Source organism: Kogia breviceps, chromosome 6 (genome assembly GCF_026419965.1).
Source record: "Kogia breviceps isolate mKogBre1 chromosome 6, mKogBre1 haplotype 1, whole genome shotgun sequence".
Taxonomy (NCBI): domain Eukaryota; kingdom Metazoa; phylum Chordata; class Mammalia; order Artiodactyla; family Physeteridae; genus Kogia; species Kogia breviceps.
In genome coordinates, this window is record NC_081315.1 from 95,558,951 (window position 1) to 95,584,737 (window position 25,787).

Sequence of the window (25,787 nt, forward strand, 5' to 3'; positions counted from 1 at the left end):
CATTACTTTATTAGGATGACTGATAGGAAACTTTTAATAACAGCAAGCCATAAAAGGGGCTTCCAAGGAAAGAAAGTAGCTGGGAGAGGTTTGTTATACTCTGGGTTTGTGGGACAGCTCATGCAAAGGTTAATAGACAAGGAATGGCAGACAACAAAGTTTCCCAGCTAGAGCTAAATACGTGCTAAAGAGAAAGAGAAATTATTTCCTGTTTGAAAGGGTAGATTCAACTGATGAAAACTTTTCAGGTCCACTGTCAGAAAAATTACATATTCCTGAGATTTAGATTTATTGCAGGTTGTAGGGAATACAGATTACAAAATGTAGGTCACTCTTCAGAAAGCTGGTAATGGTGGCATAATTGGGAAAATACTAATGAAGAACAGAAACAAGGGCCCTGGTCCAATGAAATCACTGTAGCCACAACCATCTTTAAAACTGATCATTTTACTGCTTTAGTGCAACCCCCGATCCCCCTCCAGCTTAAAACCTTTCAAAGACTCTATATATGTTACAACCTCCTGTAAGGAAACCCACATTGTTTCCTACACTCTGTTCCTCCAAATAAACTCTCGACTATCAGGTTAATGTTCCTGAAGTACAGTTCCTCCCTTGCACATAAAGAATGATGCTAATCACTGGGAAACAAGGCAGGGTATAAATACATCAGATAATAAAGGAAAGAATAAAAGCCTAGGTCTGTAACACTTACTCATTATCTCATTTAATTTTTTATAACGCCATTTTACAGAGGAGAAAACTGACACTCTGTAGTCAAGTGACTGATCAAAGAAAACACACAGTATGAGAACAGAACTAGGACTTCAATCTAGATCCTCTAGCCGGAATTTCAACACTTGTTCTATGCAACATTGTTGTAAAATATTGCTGGAGGAAGGAGGTGGTACTGGGGCTAACGTTTGTTGACAATATGCCAAGAATCATGCTAGGGACTTAATGGTATTTGATTTCACCCTGATTTACCACTCGTAAGACTGACTAGTTGCTTCCTTTTACAGGTGAGGAGATAGAGGCTCATGGACATTTAAGCATTAATCTGTTCAACATAATGCATCTGAGACTGAAAGAGGTTGGTCAGATATTCCCTCTCATATGTCCAACTCGAAAACTCACACCCACGTTGCTATGCCAATCTATCTCCCAGAAGCAATCAGAAGAAATCAAGTCCAAACTTAAGTTTTATTTTTCAACCTGGCTGATCTAGCAATAATCTAATTTTACAAATGCTGCTGACTCAAAATGTAGTCAGTGTATATAAACAGATTTTTTAGCTATGGTTTAACAAGAGACTATATATGCACATTCACTAAAGCCACTAAGAAGGTTTAGAATCTTATTTAATAACTCAAATCAGATAGTTCATTTGATTCCTACAAATGAGATCCAGTTTTTTCATGAAGTTATGCACTTGAAGATCTTTTAAAGCTGACTTGTAAATCATGGTAGTTATCAATATAAATTTTAGTTGACAAAACAAAAATATGTGTAAAAGTTATTTTCCTTAAGAGGGTGCACTATCATGTTTCCCCATGGACTGCTACCAGCAGTCTTAGCCTGTTGGGAAGCAAACCATTTATTAGGTGAGGGAGGTGAGGCCATTCAGTCAGATTACCAGTAATTAAAAAAGAGAGAGAGAGAGAGAGAGAGAGAGAGAGCGCGAGAGCGAGAGCGCAGATGGTCAGCTCTCTACAGTGCTTCAAACCATGATTAAACTAAGAGCAACAAAAAGCACTGGAAAAATTCCCCAACTTAAGGACAGGAAACTCCTAAGCAACTTCAAATTTTAATAGAAACCAGCACTCACGTTGCATTCCAAAACTGCCTGCAGAAGTTATCAACAGAACTACTACACCAGTGTTTTTGGTAACAAGTTAGATGACTCAAAGAAACCATTTTTTAAATTGGTGAAACAAAATTTTGCAGAATTACCATATTTAAGGCTTCAAAACTGTTACAGGAAGAAATTAAATAGTCATTTAACAAATCTTCATCAGGGACTTCCTTGGTGGCGCAGTGGTTAAGAATCCGCCTGACAATGCAGGGGACATGGGTTTGATCCCTGGTCTGGGAAGATCCCACATGCTGCGGAGCAACTAAGCCCGTGCACAACTACTAAGCCTGAGCGCCAAAGCCCACGAGCCACAACTACTGAGCCCATGCACCACAACTACTGAAGTCCACACACTGCAACTACTGAAGCCCGCGTGCTGCAACTACCGAAGCCCCGTGCCTAGAGCCCATGCTCTGCCACAAGAGAAGCCACTGCAATGAGAGGTCCGAGTGCCAAAACGAAGAGTAGCCCCTGCTTGCTCCAACTAGAGAAAGCCCACGCGTAGCAACAAAGACCCAATGCAGCTGAAAAAAAACCCCAGAAATTCTGATGCCCAGCTACATACATTTTTAAAAATAAATTTATTTATTTTTATTTACTTATTTTTGGCTGCATTGGGTCTTCATTGCTGCGCACGGGCTTTCTCTAGTTGCGGCGAGCAGGGGCTACTACTCTTCGTTGCGGTTTGCAGGCTTCTCACTGCAGTGGTTTCTCTTATTGCGGTGCATGGGCTCCAGGTGCACGGGCTTCAGTCGGAGTTGTGGTGCCTGGGTTCAGTAGTTGTGGCTCGCAGGCTTTAGAGCACAGGCTCAGCAGTTGTGGTGCAAGGGCTTAGTTGCTCTGCAGCATGTGGGATCTTCCTGGACCAGGTCTGGAACCTGTGTCCCCTGACTGGCAGGAGGAGTCTTAACCACTGTGCCACCAGGGAAGTCCTCCAACTACATAACTTTAATTGCAAAATAAATGTGTATTAAAACCCTATGCAATTGCCTACAAAACATTTCACTTCTTTTGGAAGAGACAGAAATACATTTTCATGACAGTTGTTACGGCCTCCTTCACTATGCTATGTCCAAAGGGGGTATCTTTTGTCTTTCATCTCTGTAAAACTATTATCTAACCACCAAAGCCTGGAACACAATTGGCACTAATGACTTAAGCATGTGAAAATGTTATAAACCCCATTTGGGACACACAATTGACAGCTAAATACAGAACGTTCGTGATGGAGTGCTTGTCTCACGTGCTCTAAAATGTGTTAGGCACACAAATATTCGAGTGATTTGAAGAAATTATTTAGAAATGGCTTATACATGCTGCAACAATATCAAGGACAACAGAGACTTTGAAAGAAGATGATTTAACATGGACACCATTTTTTGACTACTGAATTTTGTTTGTTTTGTTTTTGACTACTGAATTTATAATACACAATGATTATTAAGGTGTAAGATCAGCACTACTGCTAAAACACAAGCTTCAGGAATGTAATTAGAAACAAATGCCAGTAACTTCTAACTTCTATGCTTTTATAAACAGCCTCACATAGTAAGCTGAAATGACAATGAATGCATTCCAAGGCTCACTGCAATATTACCAAGCAAGGACTGGTAATTTCCAACAACACAGAAATAATTAAATCATGGCACATCCATATGATGGTAGTAAGTCAGTAATGTTGAAATTTATAACATGATAATATTCTAATTATAAACATGGTTAGTTAACTATATATAGTGTTGGGACTTCCCTGGTGGTCTAGTGGTTAAGACTCCGTACTCCCAATGCAAGGGGCCCGGGTCCGACCCCAGATCAGGGAACTAGATCCCGCAAGCCGCAACTAAAAGATCTCACACGTGGCAATGAAGATCCCATGTGCCGAGACTAAAACCTGGCACAGCCAGATAGATTAGATAGATAAGATAGATAGTGTTTTCTCACATTACATGTTGTGTGTGTGTGTGTGTGTGTGTGTGTGTGTGTGTGTGTGTGTGTGTATAAAGTATAGGGCTTCCCTGGTGGCACAGTGGTTGAGAGTCTGCTTGCCGATGCAGGGGACACGTGTTCATGCCCCGGTCCGGGAAGATCCCACATGCCGCGGAGCGGCTGGGCCCGTGAGCCATGGCCGCTGAGCCTGCGCGTCCGGAGCCTGTGCTCCGCAACGGGAGAGGCCACAACAGTGAGAGGCCCGCGTACCGCAAAAAAAAAAAAAAAAAAAGTGCTGAGTAAAGGATGTTAAGGAAGGAAAAGTAGTAAGTAATACAGTAAATCAGCTCATAAAAACTATTAACATTTATTCAAAACAAGCAAATCAACAGAAGCTTCTTTCCTTTCTAGGATTTGAGAGGAAACTAAGGAAGAAATGCTAAAGAGTCTGAATCAAATTTACCTCTACTTTCTTTTTTATGTATATATTTATAAAAATGGTTATGAGTGAATTCAGTTTCTCCATATCATTTTCTTTCTCCTTTGGTTTCACTGCTTAGGTCTCTTTTTGTTTAAAATAAAATGTAAATTTTGGTGGCTTGAAAAATAGTGTGGTCATGAGTATAAAGAATGTCCTGAGAGAGTGGCAGGGACATATATACACTACCAAATGTAAATTAGATAGCTAGTGGGAAGCTGCTGCATAGCATAGGGAGATCACCTCTGTGCTTTGTGACCACCTAGAGGGGTGGGATAGGGAGGGTGGGAGAGAGGGTGACGCAAGAGGGAAGAGATATGGGAACATATGTATATGTATAACTGATTCACTTTGTTGTAAAGGAAAAACTAACACACTATTGTAAAACAGTTATACTCCAATAAAGATGTTTTAAAAAATAAATAAATAAATAAAAGTTTAAAAAAAAAAAAAAAAAGAAAGAAAAAAAGAATGTCCTGATCAAGTTCTGGGCTTAGGAGTCATAGGTTAAAAACGCACTGGATATGTAACTTCTGACAAGTCACAACTTCTCTGTAGATAATAAGAATAATAAACTACAATATTAATGCTTAAATACTGCTTAAATGTGAAAGTACCTAGAACACTGCCCACCAGAGCAAGCATAAACATTTACTGACTCTGAAGGCACAATCTGATAATCAGTTACTGCTAATGTCACAATTCTAAAGCCAAAATAAAACATTTTCCTAAAATTTTTTAAATTTAATGTTCAAGAAATACTTATGTTTAAGTTTTAAATTTTTCACACTTACGTTTATTTCAATTACGTGGATGATGATCCAATCTGTAGCTCTTAATTCATGCCTTCAAGCATTCTTTCTCTTGACAAATTCATTAGTTCAACAAATATTTGAACATCTACAATGTATCAGCCCTTTTCTAAGTACTAAGGATACCTCACTGTACAGATAAGACCAAACCCTTGGCAGCACAGTTTACGGTGTAAATAGAATGTCAGATAGTGGTAAATGCTACGGAGAGAAACAGAGAAGGAAAGGATAAGGAAGACAGGAGGTGAGGTGCGATTTTAAATAAGCCCTCAGTGAGGTGGTAATATTTGAGCAAAGGTCTGAAGGAGGTGATGAAAGGAGGAAGATTTCATGCAAAGTGAACAAACAGCAGGTCCAAGAGACCTAAAGCAGGAGTCTTTCAGCCAGGAACAGAGACTACAGGAGAGGCGTATCAGGAGACGAGAGGTTATGTGAGTATGGGTGGTGGTGTGCATGGACATGTTCGAGGGACACCACAGATCACGAAGGTCTTGAGCTTTTTACTCCGAATTTTGAGTCAAGGAAGATCAAGATCTAAGCAGAGGAAGATCAGCATGAATTTGGCTGCTGAGCAGAGAAAGAGAAAAGGCATTAAGGAAAAAAGCAGTAGAGACCAGTTAGAGGCTATGGTGACTATGTAGGTTAAAGATGACAAAGCCTCACACAGGGTGGAAGCAATGGGAAGTGTCACAGGTGATGAAACTATGGGCATATTATTTTAAAGACAAAACTAACAATATGTGATGACACTCTGGATCATGGAGTTGAAGAAAAAAGAGGAAGAGAGCAATGGTGACTCCAAGGTTTCTAGCCTAAGCAACCCAAAGGATAAAGTTACTTAATGAGATGGGGAAAACTTAAGGAGAAGATCTGGGGCAGGGAGAGTTCATTTCTTTAATTTTGTATCTATATGGGATCGTGGTTGTTCACCAAACTTATTGTGATGTATGTAAGCTATCATTATGCTATACACCATAAACATACAATGCTGTATGTCAATTATATCTCAATACAACTGGAAGAAAAAATACATTAGGGAAAAAAGAGAGGGTTTCAGTAGTTCAGTTTGGATATAATAAATTGGATATGCTCAGATATTCTAACAGAATTTATTATAGTTTATCAGAACTTTCTGCAGAGTAGGGAGATATGACAAGTTCGTCTATTTAGTTCTCGCTTGTAGTTGGAATTTTTTTAAAATGAGGTACATGCATTACTTACTGAACAAGTGTTCTAATAATCTTAACATTTTAATTATGCATCCTCTGCCATCTATAACTGTCAGTGTTAAATAAACGATAATGTGGTAAAAATATTTAAGAAAATCTCTAATTACAGAGACTAATTTAAGGGAGACAGTCCATATTCAAACACTGTACAGGTAAAATAATAAAGGCAATCTTAGATACGAACAGGAACCTATTATCTGATGCTCTCTAGTCACCAAAATGCTTCTCAGTCTCAATCCCATAGATTAGAAACAGTAAATTTAACAGACAACACATATGAAGTGCTTTCCACATGCTAAACATCTCATTTAAATTACCAACTACCTTCTATTAGCTTACCTATTACAATGAGGCTGAAAGAAATTAATAAAGTTAAAGAACTGTCCTATAATTTTAGCCATACTGGAAATAACTAGTTTAAAAGTCTCTAAGGACTTCTTTTGATCTGTTGCTTTAATTTTCCATCACCATGCTTCATCTAGATTTTGTGTTCTCTTCAGGCTTTTCAATTTTCCAATGCCAAATGACAGGAAAGGAACATGAAGGAAAATGATATATTAAAGAGTTCCAAAACATAACACATGTTCCTGAGATGGAACTGTGTTGAAATGTATTAACAGAAGTCACAATTTCAGGCTGTGGGCCTAGAATTACAACTCTGCTAAATAGAAATGAACTGCAGAGAACTTGGAAAGTGAATATGTGTTTTCTAGGGAGTAATGAATAAAAAGAGAAAGGAACCTCTCTGATATACTTCTTCTCACCTCACTGCTCTTATCTTAACTTCAATTAGAAAATTACTGCCACAAAGTATGAAGATTTTAAAGACACTTTCAAAATTAACAGGTAACACTTACTTGACAACTCATCCCTATTTAGGATAACCTTATCACTTAACTTTTTTCATCAGATGCAGATGCTGTTTTATTTCACCTATCTAATAGTTCAAGTTCTTCAAGCAGTTCTTCAGTCAACCAGACTAGAACATGTATTACAGCACCATCCCTGTTTTGGGCACTTCAAAGTGTACATAATTTTGTACATTTTACTTAATCCTCACAACAATCCAATGATTATATTAAAAACCTCAAGTCTTCTAAGTCCGGTTAACTTTATACTGTACCTCCATTCTGGTGTCTACCACTAGTAGGATAAGCATTTTAGGTCATTCTTCCAAAAGCCATAATATATTTGAGTTGTACAAAGTATTTATATTATCTTCTGTAACCATCCTTGTGGCAGCAAACACTATTTTCGAACAGTGGGTCTTCTACAAGATTGTAGTGGTTTGCACAGTTTTATCAAGCTCAATTTTATTATATGCAATCTCCAATAACAAACAAAAAGCCCAAGATTCCCCCCACCAAAAAAACAAAAACAAAAAACTCAAACAAATGCAACTCAGATGACCACCAGGAGATGGACAGATTTTTTAAATGTGGTACATGCACACAATGGAATAATATTCTACCTTAAAAAGGTAGGAAATTCTGACATGCTACAACATGGATGAACCTTGAAGACATTATGCTAAGTGAAATAAGCCAGTCACAAAAGGACAATACTGTATGACTCCACTCATGAGGTACCTAAAACAGTCAAATTCATAGAGATAGAAAGTGGAATGGTGGTTACCAAGGGCTCAGGGTAAGGGGGAATAGAGTTATTGTTTAATGAGTTCAGAGTTTCAGGTTAGGAAGATGGAAAAAGTTCTGGAGATGGATGATGGTGATAGCTGTACAACAACATGAATGCACCTAATACCACTGAACAGTACAGTTAAAAATGGTTAAAATAAGGGCTTCCCTCGTGGCACAATGGTTGAGTCCGCCTGCCAATGCAGGGGACACGGGTTCGTGCCCCGGTCCGAGAGGATCCCACGTGCTGTGGAGCGGCTGGGCCTGTGAGTCATGGCCGCTGAGCCTATGCTCTGCAACGGGAGAGACCACAGCAGTGACAGGCCCGTGTACCACAAAAAAAAAAAAGAAAGAAAGAAAGAAAAAGTTAAAATAATAAATCTTACATTACATGTATTTTGCTACAATAAAAAAACTGAACACACATCATGGAAATACATCAACAGCAGATAGTGAATTACCTTCTTCCTTATATTTTAATAAAGTTTTCCTTATTTTACCCCAAACCTACTTCTCATTGTAGTTTTGTTTTTGTAAATGGTGCCGCCTACCCACTCAGATAGCCATAACATTCAGTTTCTCTGTTCTCATCCTAAGCCACCAATCTTACAAACTGGTTTTAACTCTATACCACCACTTGAATCTGATTCTTTAATTTCTAACGTCACGGCTTTCATTACAGCATTTGATTACTATAACAGTCTCATAGCCAATTTCCCATCTCAAAAACCTACCTTCACAGTTACTGCTTCTGAAATAAAGCTCACGTGTAAAACCTTTCCAAAGGCTCCCATTGTCCATTCAAGTTTAAAGTTCTGAGCAACACAGTAAAAATACTTTGCTATTTGATCCAACCTACTTTAGACTTGTCCACAAGCCCCTCTTGCTTCCTATACTCTACACATCAGATTCTTTACTCCCTTTTGTCTCACCGTATTTACTAGGCTGTCCTGCCTCCATGCTTTTTCTCACACTTCTCCATCTGTACAGAAGTCCCTTCTTCTCAATTCCTATTGAAATCCAGTCATCTACTTTCACACACTGCTATACATATGGGTGTGAGTTAATATAAGGTTCTGGAGCTGGCAGTATCTATCAAAACTACAAATGTACATATCCCTGCAACTAGCAATTCCACTTCTAAGTATATGTCCTACAAAAATACTCACAGATATGTGGCTACTATACAGCGTTGTTCCTAAAAGAGAAACACAGGTAGTTGTATGCCAAATGCAAACTGGCTAATAAATTCTGTTATATCTATATTATGGATATGGAATACTACAGATTTTTTTAAAGAAAATTATTTTTTTTGTGGGGGCGGTGGGGGGTGGGCAGGGGACCGCGCCACGCAACTTGCAGCATCTTAGTTCCTCGACCAGGGATGGAACCCAGGCCCATGGCAGGGAAAGCACCAAGTCCTAACCACTGGACCACCAGGGAATTCCCAAGAAAAATAATTCTAAATGTATGCTAAGAACTCAAAAATGATTAACTTTTTAAAGTAAACATACATAATATATAATATACAAATACAATAATATGAGCCCATCTGCCCTCTAGAAAACCCAAAGTATATGGAAAATTGTCTGGAAGAATATATCTCCAAATTTTAAAACTGATTACCTCTGGGGAAAGAAGTAGAACTGGAGGCTTCTAAACTATCATAATAATGATACAAGAATATATTCCTGTATTAACTGCATAACATTTCAAACAGGCAGGAGAGCTTATACAGACAATCTCTCTCACTCCTGATCTATCTGGCCTGATCTGGCTCTTACTCTATTTATCCAGTGATATAGAACTTAACTGAATGGCACTGGCTACACAGAGCAGAAGCACAAAGCAGCCTATCTTGGCACAGATATCTTGGCTCAGGCTCCCTAATGACATTCACAGCTGCCAGTGACACGCGCCTCAGGTCCAAGGAGAAAACAGCCACATTCTCACTCGGCCACTACTCAGGCTTACCCTTAGACTGACTTAGTTCGTCCATTTGAAGGAATGTTTACAAACTGAGCACTCATGGTTTTTTCATTAATTCATCTGTCTCCTACAAGAACCACACCCTGACTGGGAAGGACAGAGGACAGAGAGTACCCAGGTATTCCTTTTTTTTTTTTTTTTTAACATCTTTATTGGAGTATAATTGCTTTACAACGGGTGTATTAGTTTCCACTTTATAACAAAGTGAATCAGCTATACATATACATACATCCCCATATCTCTTCCCTCTTGCGTCTCCCTCCCACCCTCCCTATCCCACCCCTCTAGGTGGTCACAAAGCACCAAGCTGATCTCCCTGTGCTAGGTGGCTGCTTCCTGCTAGCTATCTATTTTACATTTGGTAGTGTATATATGTCCATGCCACTCTCTTTGTCCCAGCTTACCCTCCCCTCCCTGTGTCCTCAAGTCCATTCTGTATGTCTGCTTCTTTATCCCTGTCCTGCCCCAGGTTCTTCAGAACCACTTTTTTTTTAAAAAAAGATTCCATATACCCAGGTATTCCCGAACAAAATCTCGTCTCCAGATTTCCAGAACTCACCTTCCTCTAACATAATTTAAAAGTTTAAGGGGAATTCCCTGGTGGTCCAGTGGTTAGGACTCAGTGCTTTCACTACTGAGGGCCTGGGTTCAATCCCTGGTCGGGGAGATAAGATCCCACAAGCCACACAGTGCAGACAAAAAAAAATTTTTTTTAAGTTTAAAAATAAGAAGAGGAATAAGAAATCCTTCATGAAGGCTTTACTGAAATCCCCCGTCCAAATTAATCACTCCTTCTTCTTCTGTACTTGTGAAATGTCTCTATTATAGGAGTCACTATGTTCATCTTTATATTACAGTAAAAGCTATGAGCATAGCTGGATTCCCCACTAAGGTACAAACAGCCAAAGACCAAACTGTCTTAACTCATCTTTTATAAAACTTAAGGTGTTCAAAGATCTTGCCTGTAACAGGTTTTCAAGAAATGACTCCTCAATAGCATTTGTTGAAAATAGTTCAGTGCATGGTACTAAGAATAAAAACGTCAATAGGAAATATCATATCAAATAAGAAGGATCAATGAGAAGTTTTAAATGGAGTTCCTGTTCAACTTACTTGGTTAAATGAAAGCTTTCAGTTGGAAAAGAAAATATAAACCTTAAAAACCACTACACGTCATAGGCAAAAGCAGTATAGAACTTTTAACAGCGTTTAAACAGAAAAAAGTTCATCTCCTTTGCAACCTAAAGGAAAATACCTGTTTGAATCCCCTTACATCACACGAGCCTAAATACAATTACAGCTTCTTCATTTTCTGATTATTTTACCAGTTTCCTATATAAAACTTTGCCAAAGAAATGAAAATACAAATCTCATTTACCACATTGTGTCTGTTTTCCTTGTGACCTACATTTGACAGTAAAAACAAAATCCTGCCCTCTCATATTTTATATTAAATAAAATTGATAAGCATCTAAAAATTATTTGAAAAATGTTAAACTTGCTGAAAATATTCCTTGACAGTGGTATATGTTATGCCATGCTCTGAAGAGTACTGGGAATTATAAATGACAACAGCAAATTAAGAGCTAACACTTACTATTAGTAAATTCAGTGTGTAAAAAAAATTGTCAGGAATTATCTCCTTTATTTACTACCAAACTCTATGGACAGGTATAATTAATTCCATTTTACAGATACACAAATTGAGGCTTCAAGAAGTCAAGTAACTTGCAGAAAGTGACATTTAAGTGATAGAGCCAGAATTCAAAGCCTGGTCTTCCTGATTCCAAAATTAATACAGTTGATCCTTGAACAACATGGATTTAAACTATGCAGGTCCACTTACACACAGATTTTTTTTGTTTCCAATAAATATATACTATAATACCATGCAATCCATGGTTGGGTGAATCCAAGGATGCAGAACTGTGGGTACAGAAGGCCGACTGTAAAGCTATATGAGGATTTTCCACTGCACAGGGGTCTGATGTCCCTAACTGCCAAGTTGTTCAAGTGTCAGTTGAACGCACCTGCCACTCACCCTATGCATTTAACAAATCAAATCAAATCAAAACAAGTGTAAAGTCTGTTCTGCTATAATGTATGTTCTTTGCTGAGAATTACTTCTTAGGCAACTAGCAATAGGGGAATGATGCTAGTGTAAAAGGAAGTTATGTTGCTTCATACACAATTTTTTCTAACATGTTAATGTTTTGAGGCAAATGGGGAAAGCTTTTCCACAGATAAAGATGAAAGCTTAGTAACAGATGAATATTTTAAGGAAAAAGCCCTGAAAATCTACAAAAGTAATATTCTTTCTTATGAGTAGTAGCTGGTTTAGCGACTTCAGGAACTGCTACTCTTTCAGCTAACTGGGTTAACCTACTTGACAAAGCTGCCTGTGCAGATGAAGAAGCTGCAAAAAATTCCCCCTGTATTAAAACAATGGATTGGGACTTTCCTGTTGGTGCAGTGGTTAAGACTCCATGGCCCAATGCAGGGGACCCAGGTTCAATCCCTGGTCAGGGAACTAGATCCCACATGCAGGCCGCAACTAAGAATTCAAATGCCACAACTAAGGAGCCTGCATACCACAACTAAGAAGCCGGCGAGCCGCAACTAAGACCCAGAACAACCAAATAAATAAATAAATATTTTTTAATGGATTAATGAAGAAAGCTACACATAGGATTAGATTTTTAATTTTAATGAAAATAGTCTCTTAGAAGCAATACCCTTCCAGGACCTACAACTAGTAGGGGCTGAATCCAAGGTTCAAGATTCCAAAGACTGATGGTAATACAAGGTACAAATGCTAGTCCTCTGTTTTTTTAGGATTGCTATTGTTTTTAGTTAGTATCCAAGATCACAGTTTCATGGAATTTCACTAGTCTGTCCCAAACCTTTTTTCCCCATGAGTCTTATTACTTTTACTGCACAATTTTGCAAATCTCAAGTTCTGTCAAGCTACGTATTCACCCCTCAGTATTTGCAGGTGATTGGTTCCAGGACCCCCTTGGATACCAAAATCTGCAGATGCCCAAGTCCCTTATATAAAATCACATATTATTTGCATATAACCTATGCACATCCTCCCATATACATAGTTTTATTACTGTTATTCTTTTTTTTTTCTTTTTCGGCTGCGTTGGGTCTTAGTTGTGGCACTCAGGATCTTTCATTGCAGCACACAGGCTTCTCTCTAGTTGTGGTGTGCAGGTTTTCTCTCTTTAGTTGTGGCATGTGAGCTCTGTAGTTCATGGCACGCAGTCTCTCTAGTTGAGGCACATGGGTTCAGTAGTTGTGGCACATGGGTTTAGTTGACCCGCAGCATGTGGGATCTTAGTTCCCTGACCAGGGATCGAACTCACATCCCCTGCATTGGAAGGCGGATTCTTTACCACTGGACCACCAGGGAAGTGTCCCCCCCCCATATACTTTAAATCATCTCTAGATTACTTATAATACTTAATACAATGTAAATGTTCCATAAATGCTATGTAAATAGTTGCCAGCAAGTGGCAAATTCAAATTTTGCTTTTTGGAACTTTCTGGATTTTTTTTCTCCCCAAATACTTTCAAATCACAGTTGGTTGACTTCTCAGATGCAGAATCTACGGATACAAAGGACCAACTGTATATGGCATGGCAGAAACTCCCATATGCATTAGATAAAACAACCCCTACGAATCTTTAGTACATGGAATTATCAAAATGCCATGGATAGTTTTTTGTTTGGTTTTGGTTCTGGCTTTTAAAAGTGTGACATAAACGCCAACGCTTCAGAGAAAATAATAAAAATGTGTTAAAACTGCTACCATTAGGACAAAAATGCAGTAGTAGAGATTAATGATATTTTGATGATGTGTTGATCTTTTTTTTAATATTTATTTACTTATTTATTTGGTTTTGCTGGGTCTTAGTTGCAGCAGGTGGGCTCCTTAGTTGCAGCTCGAGGGTTCCTTAGTTGTGGCACTCAAAACTCTTAGTTGCAGCACTCAAACTCTTAGTTGCAGCATGCAGGTGGGATCTAGTTCCCTGACCAGGGATCGAATCCAGGCCCCGTACATTGGGAGCACGGAGTCTTAACCACTGCACCACCAGGGAAGTCCCTGTTGTTGATCTTAAAACAAAGATCAACGTCAACTAATCATGATCCCAAAGTAGGCATGTGGCGCACGCACATGCCCGCCCCCCCCACACACACACCCCAAAGCAGCCCTTAATGTACTTCATTTCTTAACATAACAACTAGAGAAGATGATCCTATGGGGAGTGAATCTACTGAATAATCTATTATATAAACTAAGGCAATGGAGCCTACCCAGCATGCATGTATTTCCAAATTTATAAATACAGCATCAAAACAGAAAGCTCATACAGAAAGATAAACATAGTTTGTATAGAAAACAGGCCATATAATGCAGATATTTTGATACACAGTTGCCCACAATTAACTGTTTATAACATAAAGCATTCTCAGAAAAAAATAATTCAAGTGATGCCTGGAGACCGAAGTATGTGGTTAAATGTGGGTTCAGGTTCTGATACTAATTCCAACATGGAAAGAGGACTTCTCATACCAACAAGCAGTTCCCTGGACAGCAGAAAGGTATCCTACAATTCAACTCAATTCTGACACTATCTACCCGGAAATAGATCTCCAAGGTTCCAATGACCTCCAAGCTGGGTTTCAGAAGCCAGTCTCAAGCCCAACTTATTATGTGTGTTTCTGACCAGCCAGCTATATAGATCAGATTCCCATGACCCCCTCCTTGGGTTCGATTAATTTGCTAGAGTGGCTGGCTGACACTTACTACATTACCTGTTTCTTATAAAAGGATATAACTCAGGAATAGCCAACTGGAAGAGACGCAAAGGGCTAGGTATGGGGAAAGGGCCAAGTGTTGCCTCATTAACATAACAAAAGACACCCTTATCACTCAGGAAATTCCATGGGTTTTAGGAACTGTGAGCCAGGAACTGTGGACAAAACCAAATACGTATGAAAAATATATTCTGGTCATCTGATGACCAGATTTATAAACCACAACATCACAGTGGTAAAAAATGTGTTTCTTCTTCCCATTAGTCTTAATATTACACCTCCCTATTTCCCTGTTTCTGTCTAAACAGTCTCAGAATTATGATCCTCGTATGTCAGAGATTACATACTAATCTATACAATATTACCACATTTATTGTTTAAATCAACAGTGTTGGGGGCTTCCCTGGTGGCGCAGTGGTTAGAACCCGCCTGCCAATGCAGGAGACAGGGGTTCGAGCCCTGGTCCAGGAAGATCCCACATGCCACCGAGCAACTAAGCCCATGCGCCACAACTACTAAGCCTGCACTCTAGAGCCCTTGAGCCACAACTACTGAGCTCACGCGCCTGGAGCCCATGCTCCGCAACAAGAGAATCCACAGCAATAAGCCCACACGCCACAATCAAGAGTAGCCCCCACTCGCCGCAACTAGAGAAAAGCCCACATGCAGCAACAAAGACCCAATGCAACCAAAAATAAATTAAATCAATTAATTAATTTTTAAAAAACAGGGTTGGGAGAGACGTTTCGCATTTTAATAGAATAAAGCAAGAAACTTTCAAGTAATCATTTAAGAAATCCAAAATTAGTGTGTAAAACACTCATTTACTCCAGGAAAGTTCCCTTCCTTTATTAATTACCTTTGGCTTGAGCAAATAAATTAGTTTATCTTCTATAAGTGTCATCAATTTAGAGTGAAAGTTATTCAAAATCACATTTCTTGCCTGAGTGACATTTTCTGATACATCACCATGCAAAATCTAGAAGCCATGCCAGCAAATTATTCCTGTACATATATCCTCATCTCCCAATCTCACACCCCAAACCTGTTTCCCATATCAAACGATGGCAACCCTGTAATTACCATTGCTCAGACCAGAACATGAGGTTAGCTTTGATTCTTGTCTTTACTTCACATACCATATCTAATCTAGGCACGCTTTGCCTCAGGGTCTTTACATTTGCTGTTCCTGCTTGCTGGAATGTTCTGTCCCCACATACAACATGCCTCACATTCTCACCTTATCCTTAAGGTCCTTTGCTCAAGCGTCACCACCTCAGAGACCCACTTTATCTTGTTGCAACCTCTTTCTGAGACTCCCTATACTATTTCCAACACTCTTTCTCTTCTGAAGCCCTTATCTCAATAAATATTTAACTTATTTGGTTTTTGTCTCTCTCACTAAAATGCAACCTCTATACACCGGCAGATTATACATATTTATATATATATTTTTTGGTCTGTTTTGTCCACTGGTATATCCTAGTGCCTGGGACATAGTTGGCACTCAAAATCCTCTGGATACATCACTAGGGCTCAGTCTATGTCAGATGATCCCAACGTGAGGGAATAAAAGGTGTTCCACAATGAGAAGGGTTGATAATGGTGCCCTCACTGACTGATCTGTTTCAGCACATCACAAATTACCTAGTTTAATGACCTGAGCCCTCAAAAAACAGGTGAGGGACTTAAGATAATTTCTGCAACAAAAGAGGTATTGGAGATAGTACTAATAATTTAAACACACTAAATAAATAAATGGCAGAAGGGTACCTCTTCCTCCTAGTATTCCCTCTTTACCAAGTAAAAATAATGATTAATCAGATATAACAAGACAGTCAAAAAGAAGACAGAAATAAACAAGATAACTTTTTAAAATATAGATTTACATCTATTATCAATAGTAACTTCACCGTATATATAAATTTTGCCTCAAAATATTAGCAAATGACAGTGCAAAGCAATCACAATTAGTAAAATACTTAAAATTTTAAGTACTTAAAACATAACAGGTCTCCATAGGTTGTGAGTTTTTTCTCTCTGGCAAGGTTTAAAGTCATGATTTTCAATTCAGTACTTTGGAAAATGTCATTGAGTTTACATGCCTCTTTTGTGACTTCTTATAAAACAGTGTAAGATAAAAAGCCACAGGGACTTCCCTGGCGGTCCAGTGATTAAGACTTCGCGCTTCCACTTCAGAGGGCACGGGTTCGATCCCTGGTTGGAGAACTAAAATCCCGCGTGCCGCAGTCAAAAAAAAAGCAGCCACGTATCATGGGAAAGACTTATTCTTCCTGTCATGGTAGAAAAGGCTGAAGTATGACTTGGGGAGCAACATGAACATAAACCAAAATGTATTTTTCTGTCAATAAATTACTATATAAATATGCACAGAAAAGACTGTTGAAGATTATGGGGGGGGGGGATTGGTATTAGAAAATACTACATAGTGTGGGAAATTTGTCATACAGTAGGTAGTTATGTTTTTTCTGATATGCCTCAGGTTATTTAGTCTTTGCTGGCTTCTTAATGAAATGCAAAGTTTTCTAAGAAAATATCTATAGGAAAACATATTCACTGCAAATTCATTCTACAGTTAAATATTTACTGAGTGCCTTTTATATGACAGGAACTCTTATAGGTACAAGGGATAGAAAACTGAACAAAACGACATGATGTCTTCAGGAGCGAGCTTCTTTGATCTCTTTTAAAGTTTTTTATGGAAAATCAGTAAGTATTATCTGCTATGAGAGTGGCTGCTTTAAGCAAAATAAAACAAGATTTCTATAAAAAGCGTACTGAGATCCCATCACACAAGAAACTCATTCATTTCATCTCTCAATTAGGAAGCAAAGAAAATGACAACAGAATGACACAAAGTACTACCAGATGTCATGGATATGGCTAGTTACACTATATCTTCATGAAACAGGGAGTAACCATGAAAACCTTTTGTACCACACAGAGGTTTGCTCTTCATCTTGTGGCAAAGCACTTAAAAGGTTTTGAAACTTGATGAGTTACTCATTTTTCTTACACAAAAAGGTCCCCAAATTGATTGCTTTTCCTGTGATGACATGCAGCTTCCTGTAGTATGTGATCTAGCAGTTACTTCTGTAAAATTAAAAACACTTAAGGTAAGCATGGCATTTTTTTAAAAAATTCATTTATTTAATATTTGGCTGCATTGGGTCTTCGCTGCTGCATGCTGGCTTTCTTTAGTTGCAGTGAGTGGGGGCTACTCTTTGTTGCGGGGCACAGGCTTCTCATAGTGGTGGCTTCTCTTTTGCAGAGCACAGGCTCTAGGCGCACGGGCTTCAGTAGTTGTGGCTTGCGGGCTCTAGAGCACAGGCTCAGTAGTTGTGGCACACAGGCTTAGTTGCTCTGCGGCATATGGGATCTTCCTGGACCAGGGCTCGAACCCGTATCCCCTGCATTGGCAGGTGGATTCTTAACCACTGCGCCACCAGGGAAGCCCAAGCATGGCATTTTAAACAATGGCTTTTCAACTATGAAAATCACCTGATTTATATAGAAATAACTTAAAACTAGCCCTTTGAATGACTCTCACAAAGTATTGACCAAAATTTTTTAAAAATAATGATGCATATTATATATACAATTAAAAAAATAACAAAGTACACTTAAATACACTGCTCTTAAAAAACACTTGTGAAGATAAAAAGGGGTTCTACCAATCTATTAAAAGTATCTTCAAAATTTTGTTTACCTCATTTTTATCACAAAATTTTTTATCATTTGAAATTTCTAGAGATACTTCAATGTGTTTATCAGTGAAGTACAACACTTCATTATAATTTATTAATACACAATCACATATACTGGGGTACACATTAACTTTCTACTGATATAGGTAAACAACCAGCAGTCTAGAGAGTATAGTATAGTACAAAGCAAAACAAAGTGCTGCACAGGCCACATAGCTCTTGTAGTATATGGATCAAGACCCTGAAGACTGGCAATCTTCTTTGGCTTCATATGAATTAATTAAATCCACCACCTCAGCCACTAGGGACAACAAACAAAAAAATATGAAAAAATCAACGAATAAACATCAACCCTTGAGGAGAAAAACAATACAGAATATTTTCCCTCATTAAAATGAGATAGTCAGGACTTCCTTGGTGGTCCAGTGGTTAAGACTCCACGCTTCCACTGCAGGGCAGACGGGTTCAATCCCTGGTCAGGGAAGTTCTACATGCCACAGTGTTACCAAAAAAAAAAAATGTTTTTAATGAGATAGTCAATGTGGAAAAACTGTGAAAAGTTAAGAGAATCAAGTTCATGAATGTGTTCATTGTCACAACATTACTGAATGTGTGTCCCTGTCCCCAACAAAACACCCTTTAATGTTGACTTTCCATTAATACATGAGAAGCTGCACAATGTTACAGAAAAGGCACCAACAGGAGTTTCAATTTAAATTTCATCCCCTTCCCTCTTTGTGTTCCTTCCAATAAGCATCTAAACAAGTCAAGCCTATTCCTCCATCACAACACCTAGGTTCCATTCCCACCAAGTTCTGAACCACTGCTCTTGAAAGAGCTGTCTCCACTTCCTCAACCTGTGTCAAACCACATTTTAGCTCCCACCAGTTCTCACCAATCTGAAGTCCTAAAGTCTTACCAACTTGAAGTCCTAAAGTGCTAAACTAGTGAGCATGTGTTTATCCCATTTGCCCTCTTCGTAGCATGTGACACAACTGACAAGTTCTCCTCCTCCTAGAAGTACTCTCTTCATTTCTGTGATACTACACTGTCTAGGTTTTTGTCCCACCTCTTCTATTATTAGTTTTCCTTTACTAGTTTTTACACTTCTACACACTCCTGAAGTATTGATGCTCACCAGTGGTTTGTCTCTGCTTAACTCCACCTCTCCCTGAGGAGATTCTGCCCACTCCCAAGGTTTTAATTAACATCTAACAGTCTTCAAGTATGTGTGTACAACCTTGACCTCTCTCTCTTGAGCTCCAGGAACCACACACATAATTTATATATGTAACTGGCCACTGGATATCTTCATCTAACTCTCTCACAATGGCCTCAAACAAAACATGTTCAAAACCAAAAACTTGGGCTTCCCTGGTGGCTCAGTGGTTGACAGTCCGCCTGCCAATGCAGGGGACACGGGTTTGTACCCTGGTCAGGGAAGATCTCACGTGCCGCAGATCGGCTGGGCCCATGAGCCATGGCCGCTGAGCCTGTGCGTCCAGAGCCTGTGCTCCGCAACGGGGGAGACCACAGCAGTGAGAGGCCTGTGTACCGCAAAAAAACAACAACAAAAAACACCAAAAACTCCCCACCAACACTAACTCTACTCTTCTACTATGCCATTTATCACAGTGCCATCTAATCTTAACAAATGGCACCACCATCCCCCACCCCAACAAAATGTGTAAAGCACCAGAGTTTTTTTCCTTAACAATTTTTAAAAATATTTATTTATTTATTAAGTATTTATTTATTTTAGCTGCACCAGGTCTTAGTGGCAGCATGAGGACTTCTTAGTTGTGGCATGCATGCGGTATCTAGTTCTCCAACCAGGGATCGAACCCGGGCACCCTGCATTGGGAACAGAGTCTTACCCACTAGACCACCAGGGAAGTCCCTTGACAAATTTTTAATAGCTCCAAAATCTAGATATATCTGCCAAGACTCTATTCACTCTTACAACCTACCCTAACCAGTTATACTAAAGAAATAAAGCCCTACCCTGTCTTTTCAAAAGGCAACCTGTCTTCACAAATTTTGTCACTAGATTCCTTTCATACATTTAAAAATGACTTCAAAAATACAGATAATTCTTGCTACAGAGTAAATATAGCTTACAAATGCAAAGTTTTTAGAATCCTAATAGTTGACTCGTGTTTTTGAAATTTTAGGAGCATAAGTATACATGTGGATCCCCAATATGCGTTTGTTTTAAAATGTCCAACAGGGGAATTCCCTGGCGGTCCAGTAGTTAGGACCCTGTACTTTCACTGTCAAGGGCACAGGTTCAATCACTGGTCAGGGAACTAAGATCTCGCAAGCCACGCAGCGTGGCAGGGCCAAAAACAAAACAAAACAAAATGTCCAACAGGAAAAGGAAAACAGACACATTAAAAGGGGAGAATATAATCCTATTAATAGGAAATAAAAGCTCACATTAGAGCAGAAAAAATATGTGATTTTGTCATTTTAAGTAACTATATCACTGTATTCTCTGAAAATCTTCCTTGTACACAACAGAAACCTATCCTTAATCCTAACAAAAACCTACCAATGCCTCAAAGTACTGGATGGGCTAGTCATCTGACCAAGCAGAAATGAAAACAGCACTGATGTCAGAGCTAATGAAAGTCAAAAAGTGGAAGAGGTAGCTAAGGAATCCCTGAGAGGATAGCTGAGGCATCAGTATCCATTACTAGGTGATTCCTCTCACAGGAACAGACTATCTTCCCCCAGGAACGTGGGAATTATATATACTCTCAACTTTTGTAAATTCTCAAGTTCACTAAGTCATTTTAATATCTACATCATATTCTATTGTCAGGTGTCATCTTTCAAAAGTATACCAAGTTGGTGTGATTAGGAAATCATCCAACATAAACAGGAACCTCAGTAGCACTGTTAGGGACCAGTGCTGGAAAAGCCATCTGTTTATGGAAATAATACTTCCATTTCCCTAGTGATTATAGCTACCAGTGACAACTGTAAGATCCCAAGAGAAGAAAAGAAAATTTAACTGCCCAAAACTTTAATTATTCATATAAACTAGCCAAGAAACTAAAGTTAAATGTTACACAAAGGGCTCTCTAACCCCCTAATATTTTTTGGCTAATTATTCCTTTGGTAGCCCACATCTGCTCTGCTAAAATCTGATTATGAATCAGAAGTAACTCACTGGGAATGCTTTTTTTTTTTAACTTAAAGGAATAAAACACTTTATTTTAAAAATTCGAATATGCTTCAAATGAAAGCTGCCCCTTTATTAAACACCCACAAGTTTCAAGCTTTGTACAAAACATTAGAACACTTGTTCATACTCTTTTAGAGCAAAATTGCCTGTTCTGCCACACTTATTTTTTCTTGACATTGACGTTTTAGCTCCACTGTCATAAAATGACCAGTTCTTTAAGATTTGATCAAGAAACAAGTTTCTGATCCACAGAAGTAGATCATGAGGTTAATGCAGAAATCAACTGGCGAAGTTTCTGTCAACTGTTAATACTTCATGTCCTCTTCCACTTCTGACACCACCGCCTCTCGCCTCTCGCACCTCTGCCACCTCCTCTTCTTCCTCCTCCTTGACCTCCCTGGCCACGGCCCCCTGGAGATCCCTTCTCACCTGAGGTTGAAGTAGAAACCTCTGCAACGGCAGCAGCTTACATGGATCTATATAAAACTTCTGTAGTTTTTTAAAGGAAGATGCCTTCATGTTCTCTGACAATTTAACTGAAAAAAAAACCTCTAAGCTGTCCAAATATTTCATCCACTTTTCCAATTTTTTCTTTGTTTTCTAAATAAACTGGAGCACTGAAATAAGGCACCTTATTCTCATCTGTGGAACATTACAAACTATGTCATCTTCACAGGGGTGCAGGAACTCTCCTAATAAAACTACTTGCTGTGGAGGTCCTTGGTCCTGGCCTTTGTTTAAACCTCCGCAGCCGCCCCTCGTCCAAATCCTCCTCTGCCTCCAGCACGACCTCCGCCTTGAAAAGACATGCTCCTCTGCTCCCACAGGAGCCACGTGCACCTCAGGCGCTGGGAATGCTCTTATGTCTAAAAGTAATTGTGGATAGTAACTACAACTCACAAAAACTGTTATTTTTAATGTGTATAAAATCCTGTCCCACACAATAAAATAAGTTACTGTCAAGGTTTAAACTCTCTTAACTATGAGGAAAAATGAGGAAATTTAACAACAAAAAAGTTCATTGTAACAGCATATTCAACCTGTACTTTTTGAATATCTTCAATACTAAGCAATTTGGGCTTACCTGGTGGCACAGTGGTTAAGAACCCGCCTGCCAATGCAGGGGACATGGGTTCGAACCCTGATCCGGGAGGATCCCACATGCCACGGAGCAACTAAGCCCGTACGCCACAACTACTGAGCCTGTGCTCTAGAGCCTGCGTGCCACAACTACTGAGCCCGCATGCCTAGAGCCGGCGCCCATGCTCTGCAACAAGAGAAGCCACTGCAATGAGAAGCCCGTGCACCACAATGAAGAGGAGCCCCCGCTTGCTGCAACTAGAGAAAGCCTGCAAGTGGCAAGGAAGACCCAATGCATCCAAAAATAAATAAATTTATAAAAATAAATGAATACATAAATAGTTTATAGGTTATATACTCTAATAACTTCCTAAATACTGACTATAATCTCACATATACAGTTATGGGGTTTTTTGCTTTTGTTTTTTTTGATCAGGGAGCCACATTTGTTTCAACTATCACTCTACCACCCTTCCTTTTTTTTTTTTTCTTTTTTTGAAATAAATATTTTCTAGAATTCTTTTCATTGGAGAAATTTATCTTCTAGATATTTTGATAGAAAATACCAAGGCTCACCTTATTTCTCATAACTCAGCTCCAGATGTGAGCTTTCGTATCTCAGAGTAAAACTACTTTTAATAATTTATAGTTAACTATTTGGATCTGCTCAATAACGTATTAAAACCATATACTTTTGAAATGAAAACAGGTATACGCACTGTGCCTAAAACTATATGTATGAGCTAATCATACCAAATGGAAAATATTTAGTTCCAAACAATTCAACATTTAAACAGCAGACATAGGTAAAGCATCATCCATAAGTGCTATTACACACAGTAACTGCTGAGGGCAAAAATATTTGATGACAGAAACCATGTCCATAAAACAACTAAAATTACAATCTACCTTTACACATATCCAAGTAATACACTTAAAGATCATCAAAAAGTCAAGCAAAACATTCCAAATTCCTTCAAAGTCATAAGAAATAAAGAGCAGTAGCAGAAATGACTGCTCCAAAGATTCCCAGAATAGAAACACTCTCCCAATTTGTACTATCCTAACTCACTCCCCTCAAAACACATTCACCCTTAGGGAACAAACACAGAATTCATTGCAACTGTGGCTACAATTTGTAAGCAGCCTTTCATTGCTCCATAAAGGCTCATCGTTGTAGAAGTTCATCAGTTTTTAAGCCACATCCACAGCTGCTGTCTTAGAAAAACAACAAAATTTGACAGCAGAAACTTTAAAATAAAACAGATTTACATAAAACAAAATTAAAAGTACTCCAGTATAATAAAAAGAATGAATGTATCTAGAGTACCAAAAATATGAGACTCTTGAGTCATTTTTCATAGTGATACCTTTCATTTACATGTTGTGAGAATTACTCTCTAAGCTCTCTGGCACATATATTATCATTTCTAACTTAAAGCCTAGATCAAAGATATCATTTATGCAGAAAAGAAGCAAAGCAGGGATATTACCAAATTAGTTAGTGGTGAAGAGAATCTATTTCATGACCACCAGCCTGTGTTCTTTCCACAACCTTCCTTCCAAAATCATATTCTAAAATTCAGAGGCAAAAATCCCACATAAGGGCTTCCCTGGTGGTGCAGTGGTTGGGAGTCCACCTGCCGATGCAGGGGACTCGGGTTCGTGCCCCGGTCCGGGAAGATCCCACATGCCACGGAGCGGCTGGGCCCGTGAGCCATGGCCACTGAGCCTGCGCGTCCGGAGCCTGCGCTCCGCAACGGGAGAGGCCACAACAGTGAGAGGCCCGCGTACCGCCAAAAAAAAAAAAAAAAAAAAACCCACATAAAACTGTTCTAAAAAAATATCTATTGAAAAAAGTCTATTAAAAAAAAATCCTGCATAAACCAATTCCCTATTCAACTTTACCCTCCTGCCTCAGATCTATTCTCTGCCTGGACTGAGGGAAGGGGATCCTCTGGTTAGTGAGCACAGCCAATCATATATTGATGGATGACTAAGCATTAACTACATATGGGGAAGCATTATCACATATTAGACTGCACAATCACTAGAATACGTTCATGGCAATGGAATTAGAATCCAGAGACATGAGTTTGAATTTCAACTCTCCCACCAACCAACAGGGGAGCTTGCTTAAGTTTCTGTAAAACAGAGGAACACTATCTTCCTCACTAGAGGATGGCAAGGGCTAAATGCAACAACAGACCTCAAGGCTACTGAACACCATATTGAGGTAATAGATTATATTTAAAACACATTAGATGAATCTGTATTTATACCAGGGGGCTTATAAAATTTTATAAGTATAACACATAGTAGTAAAAGTAGGACTTCAAATCAAGGAGAAAACAACAGACCATTCAAAAAGTGATGCTGTTAGAACACTTCGTTCATTCATTCAACAAATACATACTGAGTACCCACTACATGCCAAGCACTATATTCTAGTGGGGAAGAGAAATAAATAAAAGGCAAATAACATATATTGTTAGAAGCTGACACATGCCAGTGAGAAAAATAAAACAGGGAAGGAGCATATAATGTGGGATAAAAAGTAGGATAAATGTAGTAAAATCAGAAAGCACTAGAAAGGAGACCAAGAAAAAGGTGCCAGTGAGGTGGGAAACTAGAAGTGTGGTTATCCTAGAAGGCAAACAAATGTTTGAACAAGACATCAAATGCCACTGATCAAGTCAAGTCAAATAACATTTGGAAAAAAAAACCTACTAATTTCACCTGTGTGGAGGGAATTAGTAACCATGAGAAAAGCAGTTTTGCTGAAGTGGTCCAGACAAAAAGCCTGGCTAGAAAAGGTTTAGGGGGAATGGAGTAAGAGTAACTGGAGATAGAAAGAACTCTTCATATGAAGTGTTGCAAAGAGGAAGAGAAATAGGAACTAGAGGGGAGTGCAGAATCCAGAGAAGAAATAACAGCATGTTTGTATATTGTCAAGAATGCTTCACTAGGGCTTCCCTGGCGGCAGCAGTGGCAGCAGTCGCCTGCCAATGCAGGGGACACGGATTCGAGCCCTG

At 38.9% G+C, this 25,787-nt stretch overlaps 1 protein-coding gene and 1 pseudogene across 3 annotated transcripts in view; both read right to left on the reverse strand.

Moving 5' to 3' along the window:
• Nucleotides 1-25,787, reverse strand: part of LOC131758994 (recombining binding protein suppressor of hairless) — a 238,700-nt gene that overhangs the window by 75,713 nt on the left and 137,200 nt on the right. The window lies entirely within an intron of this gene.
• LOC136794436 (H/ACA ribonucleoprotein complex subunit 1 pseudogene) lies at nt 21,952-22,481 on the reverse strand (annotated as a pseudogene).